A 12171-nucleotide genomic window follows, 5' to 3' on the forward strand; every position below is an offset into this window, starting at 1 on the left:
GCCTTCTCAGCAGAAAAAGGCTAAAAATAGGATCAAGTTTCAACCTGTTTTTTCTGTTAGAAGGTGGGACACATGAAGAAGGGTTGTACCAAATATGCCACCTGACATGTAAAGAAAGGTATAATTCTTACTTTCGTTTGTTCTGAGGCTAGTTTAAGTTATGCACCTGTTGATACTTGGTGGGTAGATTCTATTGCTACTACTCATGTAAGTGTTACTATGTAGGGTTGCTTGTGGAGCCGACCGCTAAGTGATGTTGAAAGATACATCTATGTGGCAGATGGCAATATAGTTGCAGTCGAAGCTATAAGAACCTTTAGATTACATTCCACAAGTGGATTTTACTTGGATTTATTAGAAAAAATTTATGTACCATTATTTAGATGGAATGTGATTTATGTTTCTTGTTTGCACAAATTAGGTTATTTTTTGTTCGTTCGGAGACAATAAAGTCAGTCTCTTCTATAATTCGAATAATATTTACTCTGGTCATTTGGTGGATAATCTATATAGGCTTGACTTAAATTCCTATAATAATGAAATAATGTAAACGGGTACAAAACAAAAACTAAATGAGAATTCGGCATCATTATGGCACAAACACCTAGGTCACATCTCTAAATAGAGAATTCAGAGGCTCGCGTCGGATGAAATTCTTGGACCCCTAAATTTGGCGGACTTGGAAGTCTGCATTGAGTGCATAAAGGGGAAAAGGACAAACGAAAGGAAATTAGGTACCGATAGAGCTAAAGATGTCTTAGAATTGATACATACTGATATATGTGGCCCATTCTCTACTGTCTCTTGGAATGGACAACGGTACTTTATTATGTTCATAGATGATTACTCTTGTTAAAGGGTATCTATATTTAATTCATGAAAAGTCCCATGGATGTTTTCAAGTCTTTCAAAGCTGAAGTTGAACTTCAACTTGGAAAGAAAATTAAAGATGTCGAGTCTGATCGTGGTGGTGAATACTACGGAAGATACGACAGTTCAGGTGAGCAACGTCCCGGGCCTTTTGCTCTTTTCCTAGAGGAGTGTGGTATTGTTCCGCAATACACCATGCCAAGCAAACCTAGTATGAATGGTGTTGCAGAGCGAAGGAACCGAACTCTTAAGGACATGGTGAGAAGTATGATTAGTCATTCTTCCTTGCCTAAGTTACTCTGGGGAGAACCCTTAAAGACCGCAGTGTACATCCTTAATAGGGTGCCAAACAATGAAGTTAACAAAATCCCATATAAAATTTGGACTGGAAAAAGGCTCAATATAAAGCATTTGCATATTTGGGGATGTCTAGTTGAGGCGCGACCTTATAGGCCGCATGAAAAAAAATTGGATTCAAGGACAATTAGTTGCTACTTTGTTGGTTACGCTGAGCATTCACGGGGGTACAGGTTTTACAATCCTGCATCAAGGTCTATTTTTGAAATGGGAAATGTGAGATTTCTTGAGGATGTTGAGTTTGGGGGGAAGGAAATATTAGGAATGTAGCTTTTGATGAGGATTCTATAACTGACAATGATCAGGTCTTTGTTCCTATTATTGTTCAAGATACAATTATAGTACAAGAGTACAATGAGAATCCTACTGTAGATCCAGTTGCAGTACAAGAGAACAATGATAATATTGTTGTTGCTCAAGATGCTACTACAGTACAGGAAAATAATGAGAATCCTCCTCAATCGAACCCATACAGCAAGCTCAACAACCTCAAGAAGTGTCATTAAGGAGATCCAACAGAGAAAGGAGAAAATCCATCTATGGTCTCAAACAAGCTTCCCGTCAATGGTATCACAAGTTTAATCAAGTCATTATCTCATATAGTTTTGAGGTAAATATTATAGATGAGTGTGTATACCGCAAGTTCAGTGGGAGTAAATACATCTTTTTGGTCTTATATGTTGATGACATTCTACTTGCCAGTAACGATATACGCTTGTCGCATGAAACTAAGAAATTTCTATCGAACAAATTCGAAATGAAAGATCTTGGTGATGCCTCCTTTGTATTAGGAATCGAGATACTAAGAGTTCGTTCTCAAGGTATTCTTGGATGATCACAAAAGAACTATATCGAAAAGATTTTAAGTAGATATGACATGGAAAGATGTAGACCAATGGACACACTCGTAACTAAAAGAGACAAGTTCAGTCTCAAGCAATGCCCTAAAAATGATCTTGAGAGGACAACAATGCATGATAAACCTTATGCATCAGCACTAGGGAGCTTGATGTATGCTCAAGTCTACACACGTCCCGATATATCATTTATAGTGGGAGTGTTGGGTAGATACTTGAGCAATCCAAGCATGAATCATTGGATAGCTGTTAAACGCGTAATGCATTATTTAAAGAGAACAAAGGATTACATGCTTACTTATCGGAGATCAGAAAATTTGGAGATCATTAGGTACTCTGATTCCGATTTCATGGCATATTGTTGCGAACTTTGTCACTGAGCTTCATATAATAGATGATATTGAAAGGTTATTAAAGATATTTTGTGACAATAAGTCAGCAATACTATACTCCAATAACAATAAGAGCTTGACAAAGTCAAAGCATATAGACATCAAGCTCTTAGTTGTCAAGGAGAAAATTCAAGAAAAACATATTTCCATAGAACATATAGGAACAGAGTATATGCTAGCAGACCCATTAACCAAGGGATTGATTCCTAAAGTCTTTCATGAGTACACTGCTTGGATGGGTGTCAATATTTGTGATGCCTTTGTTTAGTGGGAGGTTATTCTATATGTCCTATGACAGATATTGAGTTATTTTTTCTGCAGAATTAAGTTGATGGTTTATTTCATGTTATATGAAATGTTTATTTTTACAATATTTGTATTGTGTTTGATCTCAATAAAGTTTTAAAGTTGGATCAGCTGGAAATAGACATGCATGAGATCACTTGGCATGTAATTTCTATATTACTCATCCAAATTTAATCTATGTCGTTAAGTATATTAGGATGGTGATTGTCATGGTTTAGTCACGATATTTAATGTGATAAAAGCTGCGGTAGTTCCATATCTAATGTATGAGACGGACCAGATTGTTAAAGTAATGAGAGAAATAACATTCAGATGCGCGCATAAAGTTTATAAGATGTGATTATGTCAAGAAAGAATATATGTATAGCCCAAGTGGGAGATTGTTAGAAAATTATTTTAATTTCCTAATTTATTTGTGGGCAATACATATATTAATTATATTCACAAATTATGCTATTTCAAATTAAATGACTTATATAATGATGATCTCATTTATTGTTATAAATGCTAAATTGAATAAGTCATTATTACTTTTGATTTGGAATTAAATGAGAATAAAACCAGATATTATCTTTTGTTCCTTAGATAATTATCTTTTGGATTTTAGATATATTATATTTTGGACTTTAGATACTATTTTATCTGAGTTTTAGGGTTTAATGAGTGTCATGCTCAAATATAAATAGGCCTTCAAGGTTTCGGTCCCCAATATACCAAAGCTGTCTTTGTTGCTATTTTCCCATCAAAAGAGTTGCAGTTCAGCCGCCTAGGAATACAGAAGGCTTTGGTTGAGGAAGATAAAAAAAAACCACAAGATTCAAATTCTTCCATTAATTTCTAATTCTTATGAGTAAAGATACATTTCCGCTTTATGTTATATTTTTGGTGATTGGATGATTTGGGTTAATAAAATTATTTATTCCAACGTGTAAAAAAAATCACAAACAATTATATATTATAACTTCAACAAAAATATCTGATTTTTAAATTTGTTTTTCTTTTACAGAAAATTTGATTTAAGAACTCAATTAAATAAAAAAAATATTTACTCAAATTGATCTCCAAATAATTTTTAAACCAATATTAATTTCCAACAAATTTTAATAATTTTGTGAATTTCCAACAACTATTAATGTCTGTTAAATTGGTCCTCTTATCAACTCGGACTCGTCAAATTATAAGAATGATGAACTATATGGTACATAAACTAGTTGAGTAAAACGTTAATTGACATATGGAATTGATCGGGGACAAATTAATTTCTGTTTTACAAAACACAAAAATATAATATTTTTAAGAATAAATTTGATTGATAATATAATTCATTACAAACCAATATGTCTAATTATATTTATTTTCTGTTTTATTCTACATAATTGATGAGTATAATTGTGTCTTGTTCTTGGATATAGTATGAATTATTGTTTGAAACTCATTAACTATTTTTTGTACTCATTCTTCTTACTCCTAATTTTGTATTCCTAATTTTGTACTCATAGAAATATTTACAGCCACTGCAATCTTAGTAAAATTCTGTTAATCCGATTGCAAGATCGCTGAGCGGAAGTCCACCAGTTGCATATCTTTTTGTATTCAATTCTTATTAAAACTCTGTGTGACAGTATCCTTTCTCCCCTCCACTTGTACAATCTCGTTAAGTCTTCCATGGAGACTAATGTAACCCTGCAATGTAACTCAATTCCTTCCGCACAGCAAATTTCTCTTCTCTTATATGAACCCCATACACCAAAGAAAGCATAATTGAAATTATTTTTAATAATACCCCTTCAACACACAACCAAAAGCTCCCCTTGATGACAGTCAGTGGCGGAGCTTAGTTCAGACAAGGGGTGGCCATGGCCCCCCAAACTTTTTATAAAAAATTTAGTAGTACTTTTTTAAAAGATAAAAAATAGTTCAATTGACGTAAATATTTTACTGTGACTTAAAGTATCTAATAAGTTCAATAAACAACACTCTCTCTATCATTAAGTTCAAATATAAAAAATTAGATATTTTTTATTTATTTAATTTAACATTATTTTATATTTTACTATTTATTTAATTTAATTTTTTATATGATAAAAAATAATAGAATATTCAATAAGTATTAATATTATTGTATTTGTATAAATTGATAAAAAAATTCAATAAATATTATAAATTTTAATATTTGTCCTTCTAACTTCTTCTTTACATATTTTACAGAATATATATTCAAATATTTATATAAAATAATAATAAAAAATCAAAGAATTGATACATTTTTTAAGAGGATGGCTAATATTTAAGAAGGAGAACATATAACTTTTACAATATCAACACCTGTAGATAGTTCTTCTACTTTAATGAATTACGAAGAAAGTGAGATATAACCTTCAAAAATTCAAAAAGTTACATATGACTTTAACCTTAACTTTTTGGAAGGAGATCTTGAAATATTTGTTTAAAATTTGACAATATCACCCAAACCAGAGAGATGAGATTAGAGGAGCTTATCTTAAATAGGGTCCATATCAAAAATATTTTGACAATTATTTTCTATTTGCCCCCCCCCCAAAATTTTGTTTCAAGTTCCGCCACTGATGACAGTGACTCATTTTAAACATTATTTCATCCCAAATTAACAGTAAATCACTTGAAGCACCCTCCGACTCAACATATTCTCATCTCGCAGCATCATTCTCCCAAATTCTTATTACATCAAACTTCGTTACTACCTGCCACTTAGTCTCAAACAAGCCTAACATATTCAATTTAAATTTTTTCTTGAGGTTTTTGACCATGCTCAATTTTTCATCACCCCTCAATCCCCTAACATTTCAAGAACAAAATTATTTTAATAAATTATTACACATCTTTTTTTTGGGGCCTGCAGCGTCTTACTTTTTCTTTCTGTTTTATCTATCTTCTTTTTTGAGCAATTTTTTTCATTTTGTACTTGGAGAATAGCCATAATATCATCTTCTTCATTGTATAAAATTGCACCTAATTCCAACGCAAGGTCCCAAATTTTTCTATTTTCAAGCATTGCTCCTCCAAAATACTATCTCTGCTCCCTTACTTCCTTCATTCTTATCCGAACCCTCTTCCTAGCTACTTCTTCATTGTGTTCCGATAGCTCCCCTTGTCCCTTTGTCAATGTTGTTCCTTTTGTGCCAGAATCCATGCCACTATCATTCATAATGTCATCCCTGTCATCCGTTCTTTCAATCTTTCATCAACATCTTTCGCACCATCATCATCAACATACACACCCAACTCAACCCACCAGTCCCTCTATTCAATGTCACCGTTGGGAGAGTAGCGGCTTGGTTCTCTGTCACCAACTCTCCCTCGATCTCACGACCCAACATAGGTGGCTTCAGGGTTGCGCATCTCCCTTGCCGCGTTGAGCCTCCTCTACCGTGGCCTGCCTTTAGCTTCCCTCCTTCAACACCGATTCGGTCTCCCTCAGTCATCTCCACGCCGGTCTCCAGTGCAAGTTTCACAGATGCAGCTTCCTGCACACTTGCCGTAAACTCTTCCCTAGCGTTCCCATCCCTATCGTGGAAACCGTGCTCCACTTCCATCAAGCCTAACCCGGATTCTAGACCCAACCCAACATCATTGAACCAGTTGATTGAGGAAACCAGACCCAAGGATCCTTTCCTATCTTTTTTGAACATCCTTAACTTGTTGGACTTAGCACCAAGCCTACAAAAAACCTTATTTTTCTTATTTCTTTTGTCCCTCCTTTCCAGCCCATTAAAATTACCTTCATAAACCCATGTAACTTTTTTCAAAATCAGCTTCATAATTAATATAATCACATCCCATACAATCCGCTCTCCCTTCAATTATTTCATAAATTGGTTGATACGTTGCCGTTTTTACCTCATTGTGTTTTGAATGATCATTAATCCACTCATTCAAAATAATTTCAGGAATTACCAACATGCCCTTATCTTTTCCATCTTCCCTCAACTCTCCCATCACCACATCGGCTGTGTAACACCCTAATTACCCTAAACCTTACCTTTAGTCGTAAAGCAAAGGTTAATCAAAGGTTACGGTAATTCTAAGGCTTATACATATTTATGTAGAAGGAAATAATATATTCTAGAAGCCCGATGAGGGATTAAGCTCAAAAACAGAATTACAAAGCGCGAAACGTTCACACGAAGCTAACGCACAAGACTGCAAGGTATAGCTGCAAGAGAATAGAACATATATAGATATAAGAATATAATAATCATAAGAAACTAGCCGCAGCCTGCGGAGTTTAAGCCGACTAGTTACAAATAGAAAAATACAGAGTTTTGGAGTTAAAACAGCTTATACAACTTATCTCTCAAGTAAGCCTCTAAGGCCATGTAATCTAAAACAAAAAGGGTGAGAGAAAGTACTGCAACAAAATAAAAGAAAAATAAAATAGGAAGAAACCATACTCTGTTCTGCCACCATGTCCGCAATTTCACCGAGGTGAATTACGACCTGCATCTGAAAAACAACAACAAAGTATGGAATGAGAACCGAAGGTTCTCAGTATGGTAACAGTGCCCAATAATGTAAGATGTAAGGTTCCGGGATGCCGAAGGCAATCCTAGAACTTCCCACCAAATAGATATTCAAGCCTTAACAAAATAAATAACTTAAACCATAAACCATAAACAGGGTTATCTGAACTTAGGGAATTTCTAACTAAACTAATCACCGCTGTCCCACAGCCTTCACCAACCTACCCTCCGTGCGATCCCCTCGCCACCGCCTACCTAACCTCCTCAGCACCAGATAATCACAAATAATGCAAGTAAAACACAGGTAGTATTCATATATAACAAGTAATTCAATAAGCAAGTAGACATATTATACAATTAGGCAAACTCAAGTAATCAAAGCAAACAAACACATAAGAGATGCATATGATGAATGCCTATCCTATTGGCTCGTGATATCACTTGTCGGTCTATAAATGCCAATCCGATACATCCTTTCAGATGTAGCTTTTCTGCCACGCCCACGGATATAGTGCCGGACATACTCGCATGCGCAACCCAAGGATATAGTGCCTGGCATACTCTTGCAGCAGAAAAGGTTATTAATCATAATTCATTCCCAGGGATATAGTACATTGCACATTATCATGCTTAACCCAAGGATATAGTGTCTGACACACTCTCAACATTCAACAAGATCATCATTCCTCTCTGAGTTCTCATCGTACTTAACCCAATGATATAGTGCCTGGCACACTCTCAACATTCAACAAGATCATCATTCCTCTCTTAGTTATCACTACACTTAACTCAAGGATATAGTGCCTGACACACTCTCAACATTCATCTGGATCATCATTCCTTTTTGAGTCTTCAACTCATCACAACCATTATCAATTCATAATTTCATTCCAAACTCATTAGTTCATCAGTTTCTCAATTCGTTGTCAGTAATCACCAAGTCCACTACTCTTCCTTCTCTCTCAACCAAACTCATCCTCAATACACCAAAAACCTAAACCTCCATTCTCTAACTTTTCAAGATAATACCCGGATAATTCCACCCAAGACCTTCTCTATATTTAACCTCCAAAACAAGCCAAAACGTCTTAAATAGGTGTCACAGAAGTTTACAAGCTTGTTGGGAAGGTGAAACATTTAAAAACAAGATTTTTGTTGGAAAACAGGGCATGTGTGTACGCACAATGGTGTGCGTGCGCACGCCCAGGAGGATTTTCAAATTGTGTGCATACGCACAGGTAGTAAAATTTCAACTCTATTCATCCACATAAGGCGTGCGAACGCCCTCAATAGAGTGCACATTCCAACGTGTGCGTGCACACAGGTTGCAAAACTTCATTGGTTGTGTGTGTGCACAGGTCGTGCTAACGCTCTCAATAGCAAGAATTCCCCTATGTGTGCGTGTACACAAGGCTGTGCATACGCACAGCTTCAAAAACTCACAGGGGTGTGCGTGCGCACACAAACCAGAAATCACAAATTCTGCAGCATGCACAGGATTCAGATTTCAACACCAAACTTTGAATGATCATAACTTTCGTTACAAAAATCCATTCTCTACAAACTTTATATCAATTTAAAGCTCTCAAAGCCATATTTAAGTTAAAATAAGTTTCATGCAATTTTAAGCTTTGAGACTCAAGTTATGATCCGTCAAAATTTTCATCAAAAATTCATTTTTACCAAAAATCTCAAAACCTCAATTTTAACCAACTTTCAATTCAAAACCAAAATAAAACCTGCTCAATCATCATAAAACACTACTACATCCAAAATCTTACCATTTCATATCATTCTCCTCAATTTCACACCTAAATTACTCAACCATTACCCATATATCACTACCAATCCATAATTTCTAATTCAATCATAAATCCACACTCATAATCATCATCAACCAACAACAACTTCAACAACCAAAACAAATCCTCATCAATTCCAATAATCTTTACCAAACAATATCTAACATTAACCAAATCCATCATAAAACTCATCAACAACAATAACCAACAATCAAAATCATCATCAACATCCATCTTCAAATCTCAACACCCACCAACACAACTCATCAATCCAAACAGCAATTTATCATCATCCTAACTTCATAATCCACGTTATTTATCAACAATCTCAACACTCACCTTCAAATTACCAACAACATCAATATTCATCATCAATCATCAACCATATCAACAAGCCCTCATCAACAACAATAAATAACACATTCATCATCAACCTCATAATCATTAAATACCAACAATCATCATCAAATTCATATATTCCTCATACCAAAACTCCATATCATCATCACCATCATACAAGTTATCCCCAAACATCAAAATCACATACAATTAAACATACACCCAAAATATTCAATCATATCTTAAGGTCAACTAGCCTAAGTGTCCAGAAACATTATATATTACATAAAGAAAACCGAAACCATACCTTGGCCGATTTCCAATATGCGCAAACACCAAAAGCATGGATCCAAAAAAGTTTTCATCAAGTTCCAAACCACCAAAGCCGAACCAAAAGCCACAACCAACTCCAAAAAGCACTAAAGCTCAAACTAATAACATATATATCACCAAAATAAAAACCGAGAAACCACAACATACAATACTACAAGGGTTTATGAGGAACTTTACCTTGTCCAAAGAGGATTGGGATAAATCCCAACAATTACCCGCTACTAGAGATCACCTAAACAAGCAAAATCACAAAATCTACTAAAAAACTCTAACCCAAAAAATGTAGAAATCTAAGGCTAGAAATTCGAGCTTAAACTTCAATTTCTTACAATATTTTCTTAAATAGAAATGAAGATCTCGACGAGAGCTTCGTGTGGCCGCAAACGACTCGTCAATCGGAGTTTCGTAGCTCAAGTTATGGCTCCCGGAAGGTGAGGATGAATAGTGACATTCCCCTCTTCTCCTCTCATCTCAAATTTGCACCCTTCTCCCTCAAGTTAGGTAAAAAATGAGTTGAATGCTCATTAATTGGCGTTATATATGTTGGGCCTTGGGTCCGATTTGGGTTCGATCCAACCCATTAGCGCTTTAGGTTCGTTTGGCCCACTTTGAGACAAAACCTTTAAGATTAGTGTCCGATTTTTAATTATAAATTATTTTTTGTCCTTTCAAAACAATAAATCAATTTTCAAAATCTTATTTTCCAAAATACGCGGTACTGGACGGACTAGAGCTGGTACTGCCAGCTTAAGCGCCAGTACGCATTTTTACAAAAACTTTTCGAAAAAGATACATTTTCCAACTCAGAAAAATTCATTGAAATCAAATTTCACCTTTATATTTTCAAATTAAAACTTATAAATTTTGAATCTATTTCGGGCACTAAAATTATTTTATTAAAACAATTTTACGTGAAAAACTCTGGTTCTTTCAGGCTGTCTGGTTGTTGAAAATCGCCAGTTTTGTAGCCCGTGCACTCCTTAAGCTCGTACCTGCACACTGCCTTTCCGCAGCTATTCTTCGTTGTTCATAGCTATAGTCACTTTTTCCATTAGCTTCTTCATAACAATTCAATCCAAAAGCCTCCCGTCCCACTTCTTTTACTAGCACATCGAATCCACTAATACCTATTGTGATATGGACCCATTCATTAATCATATCCATGATACAAGTATCAATTTGCACTCGTCCAACACTAAAAGACATGCACGATTCTGTCACTTTGTCACAACTGACTACTTCCCCCCATTGACCTCCTAACATACTAAAGGTATCTGCTGACCACACATGTAACGGAACTCCGTAGTATTTTAACCACACTTTTCGAGTTTCACGTCGCTCCGTCTCATCCCATCTCCATATACTGTAGAAGAATTGCAAGAGACTATGCATTTTAAATGTATATACTTCTTCCGCATTCAATACAGAATCAAAAATAAAAAAAATTTTATATGCTCCCAGTTCCCGTACTTGGACAACTTGAGGCAGGTTTTTTCCAATCATCTTTTTCAAGGATCTAAAATCAATTGCCTTCATCGTACCGCCGACCAGACTTCTCTATAGCCAGTCCAGATTCTCTTTCATCACCAATACTTTCACTTTAATTTCTTCGTCCACCCAATTCCATGCGGATCTGGTTCTTTTTGGTGCCTTATTAGTTTCTCTACCTACCTTTGGTTATCTCCTCCCCTGAGGCTGAGAATTCGTCTTGTTCCGACTATCACCTCCTTCCTAAGCTATCTTTCGAACTTTTGTCTCAGTTGTTCGTCTATACTTCGTTTCTCCCACTTACACAATTTTCCATCTCAATCTCATACGATTCATTTCTGCTATAACTTTCAGAGCCCCACCTTTCGTTGTGTATCGGATGAACGCAGAAATATACATATTACCACATGTTTGTTTTCGTGATACATAGTTATCGTTAATGCATCCATCCAATTAAACAGATGGAATAATTCATTCTTCGAAATATCTTCAGAAAAATTATCAACAAAGATGAAAAAAGACTCATTTTTCAACCGTTAATTGATACTCTTCTTGATTCAAAATCTTAGGATCTTTTGCATGTTTCCTAATTCTAACTCACCCTATGTTTTCCATCCTCTGTCTCATTGTTTTTGATACTTAGTCTCTGAACTGGACTTTGCTAATAACATTTTCTGTGTTGGTGTTTTTCATTTTGTCACTCTAGAAATTTGTTACTGTTATATATATATATATATATATATATATATATATATATATATATATATATATATAAAGTTTATGTTGTGTATAATCATTGTTTATGATGTGATACCAAACACTTATTTATGATGACATATATCTACTATAGTTTTAATACAAAACACATATTAATTTTAATATGGAAGTTGTGATTTATTCTTAATTTATTTTAATGCTGTCTTACTTT

Source organism: Arachis ipaensis, chromosome B3 (genome assembly GCF_059453495.1).
Source record: "Arachis ipaensis isolate K30076 ecotype BB chromosome B3, ASM5945349v1, whole genome shotgun sequence".
In the NCBI taxonomy this organism is placed as follows: domain Eukaryota; kingdom Viridiplantae; phylum Streptophyta; class Magnoliopsida; order Fabales; family Fabaceae; genus Arachis; species Arachis ipaensis.